An 18,356-nucleotide genomic window follows, 5' to 3' on the forward strand; every position below is an offset into this window, starting at 1 on the left:
GGGTGTTTGGTTAGCAACATAAGATACATTTGTGGGTACAGGGCTGAGTGGAAAACCTATATAAGCTTGTGAAAAATAAATAAAAATTGGCAGAGTCTTGAGCTCTCCCCAGGAAGAGGATTCCTGTCATTTTCGTCTTTTCTTTTTTGCTGCTTCCCGATTCTCCCATCTCAAGCCCTGACTCTCTTCTGGAGCTGGACTCCAGCACAACTAGTTTTTGTGATTTATTGTAGAGACGAGGGCTCACCAAGTTGCCCAGGCTGGTCTTGAACCCTCAGGCTCTGGTAATCCTCTTGACTCAACCTCCCAAAGTGCTGGGATTACAGGCTAAGCAACCGTGCTTGACCTAAGGTTCTTATAGTTTGAGGTTTTACGTTTGGGTCTTTGACCCATTTAGAGTTGATTTTTGTATATGGTGATAAGTAGGGGTTTTGTTTGAATCTTCTTCACGTGTTCAGTCAGTTTTCCCAGCACCGTTTACTGAATAGGTTCTCCTCTCCCCAGTGATTGATGGTGGAGGCTTTGTTGAAGATGAGAAGTTGAGAAATTGAGCTTTGCTTCTGGAATCTCTATCCTTTTCCATTGGTTTATATGACTGTTCTTGTACCAATACCAGGCTGTTTTGATTCTTGTAGCTTTATAATAAAAGTTTAAAGTCTTGGAGCGTGATGTGTGTTTTTTGTTTTGTTTTGTTTTGTTTTTTCCTGAGGATTGTTTTGGCTATTCACCATCATTTTTGTTTCCATATGAATTCTTGTATTGTCGTTTTCAGGTCTGAGAAGAATGCTGCTGGCAATTTAACAGGTATTGCATTAAATCTGTAGACTGCCTTGGATAGGATGGACATCTTAACAATGTTGATCCTGCCAATCCATGAGCATGGAATATTTTTCCATTTGTTTGTGTCATTTTTGAGTCATGTTTTGTAGTTTTCATTGTAAAAGTCTTTGACTTCTCTGGTTAGGAAGATGCCAAGGTATTTCATTTTTTGTGGCTATTGTGAATGAGATTGTGCTTTTTATTTGGATTTCAATATGTTTATTGTTAGTGTATAGGAATGCAACTGACTTTTGCACTTTTATTTTATACCCTGAGACTTTTCCAAAGTCCTTTATCAGTGCAAGGAGGTTTTTGACAGATTCTCTTGGGTCTTTCAAGGTATAGAATCATGTTTTCTGCAAAGAGGGATGACTTAACTTCCTCTTTTCCTATTTGGATACCCCTGATTTCCTTCTCTCTGATTGCTCTATCTAGGACTTCCAATACTATATTAAACAGGAAAGGAGAGTGGGCATCCTTTTTGGCAAAGATTTTAAAGTAGCCATTGAGCTGGGTGCAGTGGCATGCATCTATAGTCCTAGATACTTGAGAGGTTGAAGAAGGAGGATCACTTGTGCCCGGGAGTTGAAGTTTAGTCTAGGTAACGTAATGAAACTTCTCTCAAACAAACAAGAAACTCACAGCCATAATAAAAATGCTTCAATGACATGCTTGAAACAAATGAAAAATATAAAGTCTCAGAAAATAAATAGAAGATCTAAAGAAGAACAAAAGGGAATTTTTTAAAACTGAAAAATACAATGACCAAAATAAAATACCAAATGGAGTTCAGCAACAAAATAGAGAGAACAGAGGAAAGAATAAGTGAACTTGAAGATAGAGCAAGAGTTACTAACCAGTCTTAATAACAGAGAGATAATTGAGGGGAAAAAAGAAGAAGAAAACTTAGAGAACTGTGGAACTATAACAAAACATGTTTTGATATTAGAGTGTAGTTATACAAGAGGTAACCATAGGAAGAAACTGGGTAAAAGATATATAGAACCTGTATTATCACAACATCCTATAAATCTTTACTTATTTCAAAATAAAAAAGTTAAATAATATGGGAAAATAAAGGAAAAGAGGTAATACTTTTCAAATATCTGCAATAATAAGAATATATCACTAGAGACTCTACTATTACTTAAATGTTTATACAATATTTTTATAAACAACATTAAACTGACAATTTTAAAAATAAGATAAATAGATTTATTTCAAAATTAAAAAGGTATTCAAAATGGACACAAAAGAAATTGAAAATCTAAGATCTATATAAATCCTATTTTAAAAAATCAAATCTGAAATATAAAAATCTTACATAAAAGAAACTTCAAGACTAGAAGCCTTCCCCAGTGAATTCTTTCAAATACTTAACAAAGAAATAAACTGATCACATCCCAAGTCTTTCATAAAATAAAAAAGAGACACTTTCCAACTCATTGTTGAAGCCAGTAAAACCTTCAAACAAAAATATGGCAAGATTACAAAAAAGAGAAAATCTAGGCAATCCCTTTCATAAACTAGGCATAAATATACCAAACAAATCATTAGTAAATTAAATTTAGTTATAAGCTGACAAACTGAGTCTATTAACAAATTGTATAAGGAAAGAGCACTACATGTCAAGAGCAGTAAAGGCAGTCATGAAGAAAAACAAGGGCATTGCTAAATATTGAGACTTACTTTGAAACTATAGACATTAAGGCCATGTGATATTAGTGCAGGAATACATTAATAGACTAAATAGGCAGAATAGAGAATTCCAAAAATGTCCAAACATATAAAAGAACTTAACATATGACAAAGTTGACACTGTAGTACTCTGGGTAAAAAAACTAAATAATGCCAACTGGATATCCATATGGAATACAGATGAGTCTTGATCCTAGCTTTACATCATAGGTATTACATCAATTCTAGATGAACTCAAGATTTAACTGTGAAACATTCTGATTTTCATAAGAAAATTAAATTAAGTTAATCATAAAATTATATCAGAAAGCATTTCATCTTCTAAACAGAATGCAAAAATTGATAACAATTAAAGAAAAAGAGAAATTGGACTATGTAAAATGTAAAACATTTGTATTTATCAAAACACACCATTAATTAGCAAAGCCATGGTATCAAGAAGATATTTTATTATATATATGTACATACATATAACAAGTGTCTTAAATCCTGAATTTATCAAGAAATCCTACATAAATAATAAAAATTTTAAAATGGATAAAAGTCTTGAAGACATACTTCACAAAAAAGTAATTTCATGACCAATGGACATAAAAAAAAGAACTCAGTTTCATTAGTAATCAGGAAAATGTAAATTAAGTCCACCAAGGCCATGAACGTGCCTCTCAGATGACTTATTTAACCAATGATATCACTTCTATGTGTAAAAAAAAGAATATATATACAAACCAAAAGATATCTTAATGAATATTTATTGCAACATAATTTATTAAAAAGTTGAAACAAAATGTCCATTAATAGCATAATGAATAAATAAATTATGGTAAAATTATACAACGAAATACTAGATTGTAATAAGAAATAATGAGCATTGCTGCATGCAACAATGTGCTTGTATCTCACAAATACAATGTTGAGTGAGAGAAGCCAGACTCAAAAACACACACACACTTGGGATTCCATTCTACTTGGCAGGAGAGAGAGTAACTGGGAACAAAAAGGTCTCTCGGTTGCTGGCGATGCTTTATTTCTTTATCTTGGTTGTTACACAAGCGTGTTCACTTACTGAAAATTAAGTAAGCTGGACACATGATTTGTACACTTGTAAATATGATATTCTTCAATAAAACTTGACTTTTAAAAGCATAGCAAGAGTTAGAGAAACTACGGAGTTACAACATTTATCCAAAAGCAGAAACACCTGTTAGCAAAGGGCAAATTAATTTCATGCAGGTACAACATAGTCAAGACAAAATGCAAGGTCAGACAGCAGGTCACATGGCAAGATATGTGCGAGATATGATGAAAGATCTGTGCATGTCTTTAAGAATATGAGCTGAATCCTAAGAATGGGGTCTTCTAAGTTCCAGTTCAACTAAATGATCCCCAATTAAAAATTTTCAGCTTTGAGAGGCTTATCAGATGTTAAATGCATTTTCAGCTTATAATATTTTTGCTTTAAGATGAATTAATTGGGATGCAACCCCATTGTGAGTTGATATTCAGTTACTTAAGGCTTGTGACCTTGAGCTAATTCCTTAATTCGTTATTTGTTTTTTTGGTTTTGTTTTTTGTTTTTGTTTGTATTTTTTTTTGTCTTTGAGTTGGAGTCTTACTGTCGCCCAGACTGGAGTGCAGTGGCCGCTTCCGGTCACTGCAGCCTCGACCTGCGGGGCTCCAACGCCTCAGCCTTCCAAGTAGCTGGAACTACAGGCGCACACTACCACGCCCGGCTAATTTTTTTGATTTATTGTAGAGATGAGGTCTCGCCTGCCCAGGCGGGTCTTGAACCCACGGGCTCAGGCAATTCACTCACCTCAGCCTCCCAAAGCCGCGGGATTACAGGCTGGGCCACTGAGCCCAGCTCATTATTTGTTTTTTATTTGCAAAATTGGGCAAACTCAAGTGTCTATTCTACTGTTTGACAATTTAAAGGGTTTAATACCTAAAAGTGTTTATTACAGACATATAAATACTACATATAATTGCTTCCTCTGAATAGGTTCCTTATCCTGGAAGTCTGGTAACAAAGGTATGAATAGAGAAGACGTGAATTAATTCAAATCCTGTGTTGAAATGTGATTCCCAGTGTTTAAGGTGGGGCTTAGTGGAAGGTGTTTGCATCACGAGGGCAGATCCTTCATGAATGGCTTTGTGCTGTTCTCATAATAATCAGTGAGTTCTTGCTCTATTCATTCACATGAAAAAATGACTGTTTAAAAAAGCCTGGCACCCTCTTTTCTCTTCTGCTTTCTGTCTCAATATGTGACACGCATTCTGCCCTTGCCTTCTGCCTTGATTAAATACTTCCTGAGGCCTCACCAGAAGCCAATCAGATGCCTGTGCCATACAAAACCATGAACCAGGCAAGTCTCTTTTCATTATAAATTACCCAACCTCAGTTATTTTTTACAGCAATGCAAAATAGACTGATACATATGTCAAAGAGCATCTGTATATATCTGAGTTTTGCAACTTTCTGTTCCAGTTTCCTGAGAATAAAATAACACAGGCTTCATCAAGTAAATGGAACCCCTTTTTGTCTTATCAACAGCACAAAGAGGGGTTGCCACCTAACAGTTTTTCTTCTTTTTCCTCTCAAATTGCGCAAGAAAGAGGACAGGGTTTATTCCTTTCAGAAACTGCTTGCTCTGTATGTATAAACAAAACAAAATGAAAATGTATTTGCTACACCATCGTCAACCTAAAGTCAGCACAGTGCCGTGTTTGCAAATGCAATTCTTATCTCAAGTCAATTTTTTAAATTTTTATTTTTATTTTAAAGATGTGTGTTACACTTCGGGTTAGGTGCATAAGTGGTCATTGTACAGGTAAAGTTTTGGTACTCTTATTGATGTTATGGGCCCCTCGTTCCCCTGGTGGTATCCTATTATTGCCAATCCCTTTCTTATAGTGTTATGATAAATGCTTGTGAGTGAGTACATGTAGTACTCAGATCTTTGTTTCTGTGATAGATCACTGAGTATTATAGACTGTAAATCCATCCAAGTCAATTTGATGAACATCTTGGTTAAGGGTAATTTTTCACCATCCCTGTTCATAGTCAGAGCCTCTAAGGTATTATCAGACTGAACTATATGCCTGAACTTTTGCAATCTGGGGTGATCAGGGACAGTACCAGTGGAAAGCTCCTAATGTCACTTAGATCCAAGAGATGAGAGCTTGGCAGATTGGATCAAATTTTCTGCTGTTGGGTCTCAAACACATGGTGAGGATGACCAGTGGGACCTCCTGTGTTCTGCTGCTTCTCATGATTTGTTGCAACTGTTCAAGAGCTAAAATCTGACCTTTTGGCATGAAACTTGATTCAGTTACTTAGAGCTTATGATCTTGAGTTAATTTCTTCACTTCTTTGTTCTGTCATCAGTAAAATTAGGAAAACACAAGTACCTACTTCATTGCTATGAGAATTCAAAGGGTTTAATACTTGAAAGTGTTTCTTTTTAAAAATTTTTTATTGTAAAGATGTGGGGTACAATGCAGGGTTAGGTATACAAATGTTCATTATGCAGGTACCCTTGTTGGTGAGGTATGCCCCTCCCCCCTGGCAGTTTTCCACAACTGCCAGTCCCTCCCTCTCCCCTGACAGTTTCTCACTACTGCCAATTCCCTTCTTATAGTATTATAATTGTTCAAGGTCCACTTATGAGTGAGAATGTATGGTACTCTGTTCTTGGTTTCTGTGATAGATCACTGAGTATGACAGACTTCTTAAAGACACATCAATAGTATGTAAAATTGCTACCTCAGTACAGGTATAATTCAGGAAGTCTGGTAACTAAGGAATAAATAAAGAAGAACAAAATTAATTCAAAATTGCAACTGAGGCTACTGAAGGCCTAGCCCAACATTACTCTTGTTGAAGTGTTATTCATCCTTATTCTGGAGTGGCAAAAGTCTCAGGATCTTCTTAATCTTGCGGTAAAAACCGAATTTGTTAACAGAGCCTACAAGTTCCTACATTGGGAAAGAGCCTTGGAGAACATGTGCAAGTGGCATGCGTCCAGGAGTGAGGAGCTCTTCTTACTCAGCAGTCCCTACCTGCTCCTGGACTGACCGACTTCCAGGGTCTGGATCCAGCACCCTGGTTTTGCTTTGCTTTGGACACTAAGACTATGAGGGAGTAGGACTGGGTGCTTTATGTGGAGACTGGTTATTTGAGCCCTTAGTATTCTCTGTATGTCATTATTCCCAAATTACAAAGAAGTTTACAGTGGTTACATAGCTTAACTAGTGAGGGGCAGGACTGGGGCTCCAGCCTAGATCTTGGTATACCTAAAACCAGTGTTTGTTCCACTGCACGGTCTTGCCATGGAGCTGGGAAGGAGATTGTCTAATAGTCTAGATCTTAGCCCATGCTTGCTCTTTCTCCTTCTCATCATACTTCAAAAATTCCTTGGAAAGACTATTTTGTGACAAGTTAAACTACTGTGAAGATCTCACCTCTAACTTACAAAACCTGTGGCTCAACTTTATAATAGTGTTGAAGATTTATAATAGTGTTGGAGGTTGTGGGTGGCCTCTCCTACAGTGAAAGGTAATGCTCAGACCTGGAGTTAATAAGTACTGGGATTTAAAACACATGGTGAATGAGGTCAAGGCTACATCCTCATTTTAGTCAGAAATACTTCAAAATGTTGTTTCAATAGTTACGTTGGCCCAGAAAACTCCACCCTCTCAACAGCAAAATAGCTTGGGGGGGTCTGCTGTCCTAAGGGCAGTCAATACCATAACCATCAGCTGGAGAAGGCAAATGCAGCCTAGTTGCAGAGCTTCTCACCAGGGACTGGGTAGAGAAACATGGGGTCTCAAAAGAGGTTTGCCTGCTTCTCTCCCAGCCATGGCCCTAGGGGATCCACTCCAGTGGTCTAATTAATGCCTCTCATCCCACATTCCTAACATCTGCCCAGTTGTGTGTTTGTGAAGGCCTCCAGCTGCCAGTCAGATGAAAACTTAAAAGGCTATGTGACCTCCAGATAAATAAAGTAAGAGTTGAGGTAACAGCAAAAATCAAGCAAATATTTGCTGTAAGAATTGCTTTTGAACTTTCCCCTGTTGTGTGGGTCCTGGTTTGTTAGCACACCATGACCTCTGCAACCTTGCCCTCTACTCAGCATTTTGAGATAATTCTTATTATTGCATAGGTTTTCCACAAGTCCAGTATGAGTCAATGAGTGATCTGGTGACCTCAAAGCATGATAATTGGGGTTACTCTATAGGAAATCCAGCATGTAGATGATGGTTTAGTTTTTTCTGCTGTGAACAGAGCACACTTTAGTTCTGGTACTCCTATTTTGGAAAGATATAAAAAACTGACAAATGGTCCAAGAACATCTTGAGCCAAAAGGCAGCTCAAATGGATGTGTTAACATAAAAATTAACCCATCTCCTATGTCGGCTACTTCTTGGTTCATACACTATGGCTTTTCTATCGCTAATAGGAAATAATCTTGATTCTCAGAAGATATGGATTTATTAAGACTATCTTTAAGAAGAAAGAGGAGATGGAAAGATGAAAGTAAAAGGAGGTGAAAGAGGAGATAAAAATGATAAAGGAGATGAAGAAGGAAGAGGAAGAAAAGGAAGGGAGGAAGAGAATAGGAAGGAGGAGAATGGAAAGAAGAGAAAAAGAAAGAGGACGAAGAAGAGTAGAAGGAGAAGAAAGAAGGGAAGAGTGAAAGCAAAGAGAAAGGGAATAAGGAGAAGGGGAATATGATGGCAAAGATGGGAAGGGAGAAGAAGAAAACAGGTATAGTATATACTGAGTGCTCACTGCATTTTAACAATTTTCATGGGTTATCTCATTCAATAACCAAAACAATCCTATAAGGTGCACACTAGTATTTTCCAGTTTTTCAAATAAGAAACTCAGGCCTAAGGAGGTCTGAAAACTTCCCCGAAGTCTTGCATCCGAGATAAATGGAGTTGAAGCTGAGTCCAGGCAGGACAGCGTGACTCCAGAACCCCACCTCTTGTTCTAGTGTTTGTTAGCTACAAAGAATGACACAGTAGAAGTGGAGCCACTGGTCTGTGTTGATGGATCAATACTGGATGAAAGCCTAGTTAGGGACATATACTCACCTTTAATTTATAGCCTAGTACCCAGAACTCTCAGCTAACAGAATTTTTTTTCTCTCAGGAATTTTTTGAAAAAGTGAACTGGAACAGTCAATTAGGTTAAAGACATTGAACTAAATCTCCTGCATTTTCTGAATTGTCAGGTCCAGTACCAAGAAATTGTGAGTTATATTCTGAATTATTTACCCCAAAGTCCCATCAAATAGTCTAATACTAGAGTAACATGGGAAGTGTGAACACTGAGTCAGGGTTCTAGTGGGTCTGATCCTGAGCTGGTAATAATAGACCAGGCAGCTTGGAAGGGGCTACTTAATATCTTACAGTCCCCTTACTCATACAATGGGAGATTTAGACTCCCTGTCTTCTTCTATAAGGGAAGAGGACAAGTACATTCCAACACATGTTGAAACTGAAAGAATGGTTGTATCACCATCTTAAATTGCCAACCATCTTTTGTGCAGCAAAGGAAAGAGATGGAGGGTGTTCCCACAGCAGTTGACAGAGGGAGTTGCCTCTGACTTGTTTGGGGGTAAGTAAAGAGGGGCATTCAGAGAAAGTGATGTTTCAGCTGAAACCTAACGGACAGGTGAAAGTGAATAGAGAGTATTCTAGCCAGAGGGAACAGCAAAGATGTGGCCCAGAGGCATCAGGGAAGAGATCATATACTCAATCATTTGAACTGGGGCATATTGAGAATTATACCAGGACCTCAGGCATGAGCCAAGCCCCTACCAGGCAAGCCACGGTAAATGTCATTCTAAGCATAGGCCATGCCAATATGTTTGGTTTTTTGTTTTGTTTTGTTTTGTTTGAGTTGGAGTCTCACTCCGTCACCCAGACTGAAGTGCAGTGGCACGTTCCTGGCCACCGCAGCCTCGACCTGCTGGGCTCTGGAAATCCTTCTGCCTCAGCCTTCCAAGTAGCTGGAACTACAGGCGCGTGCTGCCACACCCAGCTAATTTTTTGAATTATTGTAGAGATGAGATCTCACCAAGTTGCCCAGGCAGGTCTTGAACCCGTGGGCTCGGGCACTCCACTCAACTTGGCCTGCCAAAGCACTTGGATTACAGGTTACATGTTTGGTTTTTATCCTCAGAGAAAACTGGGGTCCCTGACAGCCTTCATTTATTTATTTATTTTCTTTTTTATGGGTTGTATATATTTATATATTTATTTTTATTTTCTGATATATCATTTACATACAGTAAAGTGCACAAGTGTCAAGTTCATAGCTTGATGTATGTCTATCTGTTTATACAACTGGGTAAGATCACCTGGATCGTGATACGGAGCATTTCTAGAACTGCAGAAAATGACTTCCAACCCCTCTCATTCTCTTCCTCCCTACCCCAGGGAGAGATACTTTCCTGACTCTACTGAACTTCCTCTAAATGGGACTACATAATGTGTACATTGCAAGACTTTAATGATGGGGTGGGGTGATGTAATCCATCCACTTTTCTAGAAAGAAGGTGTTGTGCTAGCAGCAGAATGGAGAATGGATGGAAGGGGAATGGGGCTGGGAGATAGTTGGAGGCTGTTCAGTCTTCAGGTCAGAGGCGACAGGGACCTGAATGGAGTGAGGATGGAAAACAGCGGCAGATGGCAGTGAAATCAACCAGACCTAGTGACCATGTATGGATGTAGGGGATGGGAGAGCCAAGGCAGGGCCTCAGGCTGCCGTCTTGGCCCCTGGGAGGTTGTGAAGCCATGCACAGATCCAAAGAACCTGGAGAGGGAAAGACAGGGAGGAGGATGGGAGTGACTTGGGGTAGGGGTTTGTTGAGTTTGAGATACTCAGAGCTGCCAAGTGGAAGGGCTGTACAGGTGGTTGGGCCTACAGCCAGGTCAAACAATAGGCACATCGACAATCATCAACTAGTAAATGAAGCTGTGGGCACAAGAAAATTAAACTTGACAAGATCAATACAAAAGTAGGCAGGAATCAAACACAGTTATGCACTGCATAAAGATGTTTTGGTTAACGACCGACCATACATACAACTGTAGTCCCATAATATTATAATATCATATTTTGGCTGTACCTTTTCTATGTTTAGATGTGTTTAGATACACAAATACCATTGTGTTACAATAGCTTATAGTATTTAGTATAGTCACATCTTGTACAGGTTTGTAGCCTAGGAGAAAAAACCATACCATATAGCCTAGTTGTGTAGTAAGATGTACCATCTAGGTTTGTGTAAGTACACCCTATGATGTTTGGACATGAAATTGCCTAATAATGTATTTCTTTAAATACATTATTACTCATTACTAAGTGAGGCATGACTGCAATTACCAGTTGGGTAAAGAAAAGTAGACCCACAAAGAGACTGAGGGGAACCCCAGAGAATTGGGAGAATGTTGAAAAGAAAGTGCTCCCCAGAGGCTGTGGGCAGGAGTGACCTTTTAAGGCAACTGTGAAGGTTTCTAAGTAGCTACAAGCACCAAATTTCCTTTTTCTGCATCCTTTTTCCTAAGTAATGACTAGCGGGCTCTCGATGAGACATTTTGAATTACACGACTGGCATAGGCCTGAAAACATTGTAAGAACCTCTGTGAGGACATTTTTTGTTTTATGTATAATCTTAAGACTCATCACCCAGGGCCCAGGAGCTGGATACAAACAGAGTTTTCCTGCATCCTCTAATGAGGTCTCCCAAGGCAGGCAGAGTCATTTATTTTAAAGGTTTTGGGGACCCCAAGCTCTCCCTTCATCCTCTGTTGTCCCTGAGATCACTACTCCTGACTTCCTGAGTGGCCAGCGTCACTTTCCTTTTAGAAAAATATTGAATAACTAGAACAATACAAAACAAAACAAAAGAAAAACCCCTGTGAGATCACCAGATAGAGTAAAATAATTTACTAGCCATCTGTTTTGGGTGGGGCATTTTATGTGCTTTATCTTATTCTTGCAATAGCCTTGTAGGTCACAGATTTCCTCTTTTCAAAGGTAGGAGTTGAGGTCCCAGTGCTAGTCAGTGGTGTTAGAATCCACATGAAGCCCACATTTTCACTCCACCATGCTGTCTCAGAAGTGTGTACGCTCTATTGAAAATCAAACCCTGGCTTCTAAGTGACAACTAGAGACACTTGGGTAAATGTATGTCAATTGATTTCAGTAAACATTTACCAAGCCCCCTCTATACCAAGTATGTTATTGTATGATCAGCACTGGGACACAGATAATTCTGGGGTAGGCTACCTTCCAGCTGAGTGAGAGAGAGAGAGAGAGAAAGAGAGAGAGAGAGAATAAGGTAATGGGCAAATAAAATAATTTCACAGTGTGCTAAATGTTTTGAAGCAAATAAGGTAACCAAAATGATTACATTTAAAATTGAGCTGTCAGAGAAAGTCACTAGAAGCCCAAGTTCCAGGGATCTACACAGACCATTTTACCAGGTTGGAGCTTCCTCCAGGCTGTACAAGCTGCCTTGTTCACATTCACTAATGCCAGGTACTGACTCTATGGGCTGGCAGGTGTGCTATGTGCTGGCCAAGAACCTGGGATTCTCTCACCAATAGTGTTTGCCACAAGGACTAGATGGATTTCATTTCTAAGGTAAAGTAAAACCTGCAGCAAACAGAAATGATTTAGAGTAAAGAGGAGTTGGATATATTAAGTTGAACAGAGGAACAGACTGACTTATCCTTAAAGACTCCCTGGTTTCCCAAATCAAGAGAACTTTCAAAAACATCTTAAAGCTAGGGCACTTGACAAGAGAAGGCATAACAATTTTAGCTGAAAGATAGTCTTAGAGACTAAAAAGACCCAACAGCATCATAGTGACTCCTGAACAGAGAAGCTCTTTCTGGGGGAGAATCTCTGTGACAAATGTCCACAAGCATGGGCCAGAGTGGGAGTGGAGCCACCACTAAACCAAAGAAGGCTCATGGACTGGCATGATGTGTAAAGAAAAGGTGAGTTAATGATTTCAGATATCAGTTCCCTCTGCAGAGCTCAGTGCAAATGGAATACGTTTCTTCCTCCTCTGAGTTTCAAGAAGGAAGGAAGGGAGGAAGGGAGGAAGGAAGGAGAAGAAGGGAGAAGAAGGTAAAAGAGAAAGAGAGAGAGAGAGGGAGGGAGGGAGAGAAAGAAAATGCCTTGGTTGACTTGGAGGAATCATTGGAAAATGAACTATGAAAATTGCAGCAAATACTGGGGGAAGCATCTACTTATGAGAAAACTTTAGGACTTGTTGATAAGGAAATTAGGGACCATACTTGGCACTTGTGGGAGGTTCAGGCAGATGCCTCCTCTGTGGATATCTCTTGGGCATTCAAGTCCCTGGAAAGATTAATCATTTCTCAGGACTGGAAGCCTCCCAAAATGGCCCAGGATGGGGAATAATTTCCCTGGATCAGCCTGTCCAAGGACTGAGGATCAGCTGTGTAGAAGTGAACATACCAGCTGGGCAGAATTCCTCATCTTTTTTTAAGGGATCGGAGACTTCTATGCAGAACATTCTTTCACGCCTTGTATGCAAGAGAGTTCTATTCTCTCCTAAGATAACATGCACCTGCCCAGACACAAGTGGGAAGATGCTGAATATAAAGCTCCTCCCCAGGACTCAAAGGATTAAGCATGATGTGATTAGAGGAGGAGAATTTGAGTTAGCATGCTCTTAGTGCTGGGGAAACATGTGGAAAGGTCATTGCCTGTGCTTTTCTCCCAAGCCAAGCAGTTTTCCTAGAAAAGTGACAGCTGAGAGCAGTGATGGTGGGTATGGGACACTGCTCCTAAATCTACTTTTCTGAGGACTATGCCCATCTACTTAAAGGCCTTGCCACAGCAGAAAGTGCCTGAGGGGAGGAAGTTCAGTCACCTCATCTGGACATTTGGGACCATATACATGGCTCCAACTATACTCACTTGCTTCCACCATTCTGCTAGTTGAAAGGAGGTGGAATGTGGTACAACAAGCACAGGTTTTAGCTCCTGCTAGGCCCCACCAAGGCTTAGCATCCATCTCCCCATCTAAAGTCATGGAGATATTCTTTCTTGAATGGGTCTGTCTATGTCAGGCATAGGAGTTACTCCACAAATGGATTGTGCCTGTGCCTAGTCCCTCCCACACCAAGAAGTTCAGGTGGAAAGTCACCTAACCATGTTCCCCATGTCAACTGATTCATGGTCTTTCCCACCATCTTCTCCCCCATGCTCTCTCCCTGATTCCAATATCTCCCATGAAATCACTTTTCTTTAGGCTTATTGTGATCACTAACATTGCTGCTCAGATGTTTCAAGTATACCTCACTGTACCCAGCTGACACTCTTGGGTGTCAGCCTGGCCCTGGGTTCTGGCACTGGGGTCTTGACTCCTTTCTCTGGCCTTCTGCCTCACAGTCCCCTTGTCTTAGAAGGGGTATTTCCTTAGATTATGGCAGGCTCACGAATGTGTCCCTGCTGACCTCTCCTTCAGTTCCTCTGAGTCCATCAAGATTCAACCTTATCTGTAAGGTCTGACGTTGTTCCTGTCTCCTCTTTGGAACTTTCATGTACCAACATGCCTCTGAAATCTTACAGTCTGTCTACTAGGTTATTAACTTAACACAACATGTACTGTCTTGTCTCCTGCCTAAGACAAAACCTCCTTGAGACTGGGAGTTAATCATCTCTTTAAGTCGTCAGCTTCTTAGCTGCTTACCCGCAAGACATACCCAAGAGAAGGGCCCAAATGAATCTGACAATTACCAGGAAAAAGAAAAATTGTGCCCCAGAAAGTTTTAAATTAATTAACTGAGAACAATTAATTTAATCAAAGAAGTGAAAGATCTTGACAAGAACTTCAAAATCCTGATGAAAGGAATTGTAGAAGACACAAACAAATGGAGAAATATCCCATGCTCATGGATTGGAAGAATAAACATTATTAAAATGACCATATTACCCAAAATAATCTACAGATTCAATGCAATCCCTATCAAACAACCAAGGTCATTTTTCATAGAATTAGAAAAAAACAATTATCGTAAAGAAGGACAAAAATATGGACTTCGTAGCAACTTGGATGGATTTAGAATCTATAATACTCAGTGATCTATCATAGAAACAAAGAACAGAATACCACATGTTCTCACTCATAAGTGGACCCTGAGCATTTACCATAATACTATACAAAGGGACTGGCAGTAATGGGATATTGCTGGGGTGGAGGGTACCTGATCTCAAACCAGGCAAAGTGGGGATCAGGAGACCCGAACTTTACCTGTGCAATGTCCATTTGTATATCTAATCCTGAATTGTACCCCACATCTTTAAAAAAGATCATAAAATTTATATGGAATGAAAAAAGAGCCATAATAGGAAAAGCAATTCTAAGCAAAAAGAACAAAGCTGGAGGCATCACATTTTCTAACTTTAAACTGTATTACAAGACTGTAGTAATCAAAACAGCATGGTACTGGTACAAGAAGAGAAACATGAACCAATGGAACAAAATAAAGAATCCACAAATAAACCCAAACACCTATAACCAACTGATCATTGAAAAAGAAGAAACATATGCTGGGGAAAGATAGGGATCAAGTTTCATTTTCTGCACATAGCTATCCAATTTTCCCAGCACCAGAATGAGAAAATTCTGGTGCTGGGAAAATTCCAGCCCTAACTTGCTGGGTCATTGCCATGGAATTTCAAAACTCTGCTTTATAAATGGATAACTTACATAAGAGGGACAACTATGTGCAGAAAAATGAAACTTAATCCCAATCTGTCTCCATATGCAAAAATTAACTCAAGATAGATTGAGTTAATTGTTAGACCTGAAACCACAAAAATGAAACTTAATCCCTATCTGTCCCCATATGCAAAAATTAACTCAAGATAGATTAAAGACTTAATTGTCAGACCTGAAATCACAAAAATCCTAGAAGAAAACATAGGAAAAACTTCTGAACATCAGCCTAGGCAAAAGCCCTAGGCTAAAGCCCCCAAAGCAAATGCAACAAAAACAAACAAGTGGGACTTAATTGAACCATAAAACTTATGCACAGCATAAGAAATAATTGACAGAGCAAATAAACAACCTACAGAATGAGAGAAGATATTCACAACCTATATATCTGACAAAGGAGTCATATTTAGAATCTACAAAGAACTGAAATAAATCAGCAAGAAAAAAACAAATAACCCCATTTAAAAAATGAGCAAGTGACATGAACAGACATTTCTCAAAAGAAAATATACAAATGGCCAATAAACATATGAAAAAATGTTCAACATTCTCATTACCAGGGAAATGCAAATAAAAACCACAATGAGATACCACCTTATACCAGTCCAGATGGCCATTGTTAAAAAGAACAATAGATGCTGATGTGAATATTGAGAAAGGGAAATGCTTATACACTCTTGGTAGGAGTATAAATTAGTACAACTTATATAGAAGTCAGTATGGAGATTTCTCAAACAACTAAAAGTGGATCTACCATTTGATCCAGCAATCCCATTACTAGGTATCTACTCAAAGAAACAGAGGCCATTACATAAAAAAGACACTTGCACCCATCAGCAAAATGCACCATGGCAAAGATTTGGAATCAACCTAGGCCCATCAACCAATCGGTGGATGATTAAAATGTGATATATATATATATACACTATGGAATACTATTCAGCTATCAAAAAGAATAAAATGATATCTTTTGTGGTAAATTGGATAGAATTGGGAAACATCATTCTAAGTGAACTAACTCAGGAACAGAAAATCAAACACCACATGTTTTCACTTATAAGTGGGAGCAAAACTAAGAATCTGCAAAGGCATAGAGAATGGTGTGATGCACACTAGAGACTCAGAAGGTGGAAGGGAGAAAGAATAGAGGGTCAAAAAATCACCTATCGGGCATAATGTACATAGATAGATAGATAGATAGATAGATAGATAGATAAATGGAAACATTTGTAAAGGAAGAAAACAAAAATGAGAACCGAAATTAATGAAATAGGGAAATGTACTCTAGAGGAGATAAGTAGAACCAAAATCAATTTGAAAAGACTAACAAAAGTGATGTACACTGGCAACAACGATCAAGGGATAAGTGTGCAGCTCTTGATGGTTCTTAATTCAAATGCCATCCAGATGTTGAACTTAATTTATCAAAACAAGTCTAAAATCCTTAAAAGCATTCCAATATGAACCTGCCGGCTCATTAACATTTACTTAACACGCCTCTCCAGGCCTCTCCTCTGATTGCCTTGGGATCTCAGTCTCCCCAAACCCAGTGCTCTGAAGAAGAGGAGAAAGAGAAGGAGGAACAGAGAGAGGTCTGGAGTACGTTACGCTTTATCCTTTCCTGGATTCAAAGATCTTAAGCAGCTTGGAAGACAGAGATGCCAACCCTGAGTCCCTAAATGACCATAGGTCATTAGACATCAGAGAAGAGACAAACAACACTCAAGCAAAGAATGTAACTCAACCCCACATTTGGAGACAAATGCACAATATTTGAGGAAGTGGCTCACTGAAACTCACCTAGAGGACAGCATGGCCTTTGAAAGAGAAAACCAAGACCAGATTTACAGAGCCTGCCACCAAGTTGAAATAATTAGCCCTAACTTGCTGGGTTGTTGCTGTGGAATTTCAAAGCTCTGCTTTATAAATGGACGGCTTACATAAGAGGGACATGTGCAAGTTTTACTTAGCATTTATTAACATGCATGGGCATCAATTTCAGGGCTAATGGGGATATTTCTTAGTTTGTTAAAATAAAAAAGAAAGCATCATTAGGAAAGACTCTGCAAGCCTTGTGGAAGTGAGTAACGTGAGAAAGAAACTTTAGCTGAGGCCTTTTTCCTCTCATTGGGAATCTGTCTACCCAACCAAGGGGACCATGTAGTACAACCCCCAGAGGGAATAGAGGAAAGATCTTTCTGAGGGCTCAATGCTAATGGCTACCTTTCACTTAGAACAAGGTCATTTTATAATTCAGCAGAAATCTGCTGAGAACCTGATGTGTGCCCACACATTGGGCTAGGACCTGGGGACACTAGATGAATTAGGTGTAAGTCCTGCCCTTGAGAAATCATGATCTACTTGGAAAGACAACCTTCTTCTTTTTTTTTTTTTTTTTGAGTTGGAGTCTCACTCTGTTGTCCAGACTGGAGTGCAGTGGCTGCTGTCGGCCACTGCAGCCTCGACCTGCTGGGCTCCGGCAATCCTTCTGCCTCAGCCTTCCAAATAGCCCGAACTACAGGTCTTGCCAAGTTTCCTGGGTGGGTCTCAAACCCATGGGCTCAGGCAATCCACTAGCCTCGACCTCCCAAAGTGCTGGGATTACAGGCTGAGCCACTGAGCCCAGCCTTCTTAACACTGTTGCAGGGCAAGTGTGATACCAAATAGGGAGTACACAGAGGTTCTTTGTAAGTAAGTGAATGAGGCATAATTGTATGACTAAAAATGCCAGCAGTATGCACATCATGCCTTCCAGCTCAAGTTCTGTGGTTGTCTTCGCCTGCCAAAGGCATACTGGATAAGGAGACCATAATAATTATTGCACACAACACTTTTAAGAGTGAAAGGGAGACCTGTGAATAATTGCACAAGAACAACAGGAATGAACCAGGATTATCCTAAGCAAATGGGGATCTTAATTATTGGAGAGTAGAAAGACCGAGAAGCATACTGTGGGAAAGATATTTATCTTCTATTCATTTTTATTGTTATTTTATAAGCCTAATTGTGGTGAAACATAAGCAACATAAAATGTACCACCTTGACCACTGTTAAGTGCAT

This window comes from Carlito syrichta, unplaced genomic scaffold, assembly GCF_000164805.1.
Source record: "Carlito syrichta isolate Samal-C Ts95f unplaced genomic scaffold, Tarsius_syrichta-2.0.1 Scaffold309477, whole genome shotgun sequence".
In the NCBI taxonomy this organism is placed as follows: Eukaryota; Metazoa; Chordata; class Mammalia; order Primates; family Tarsiidae; genus Carlito; species Carlito syrichta.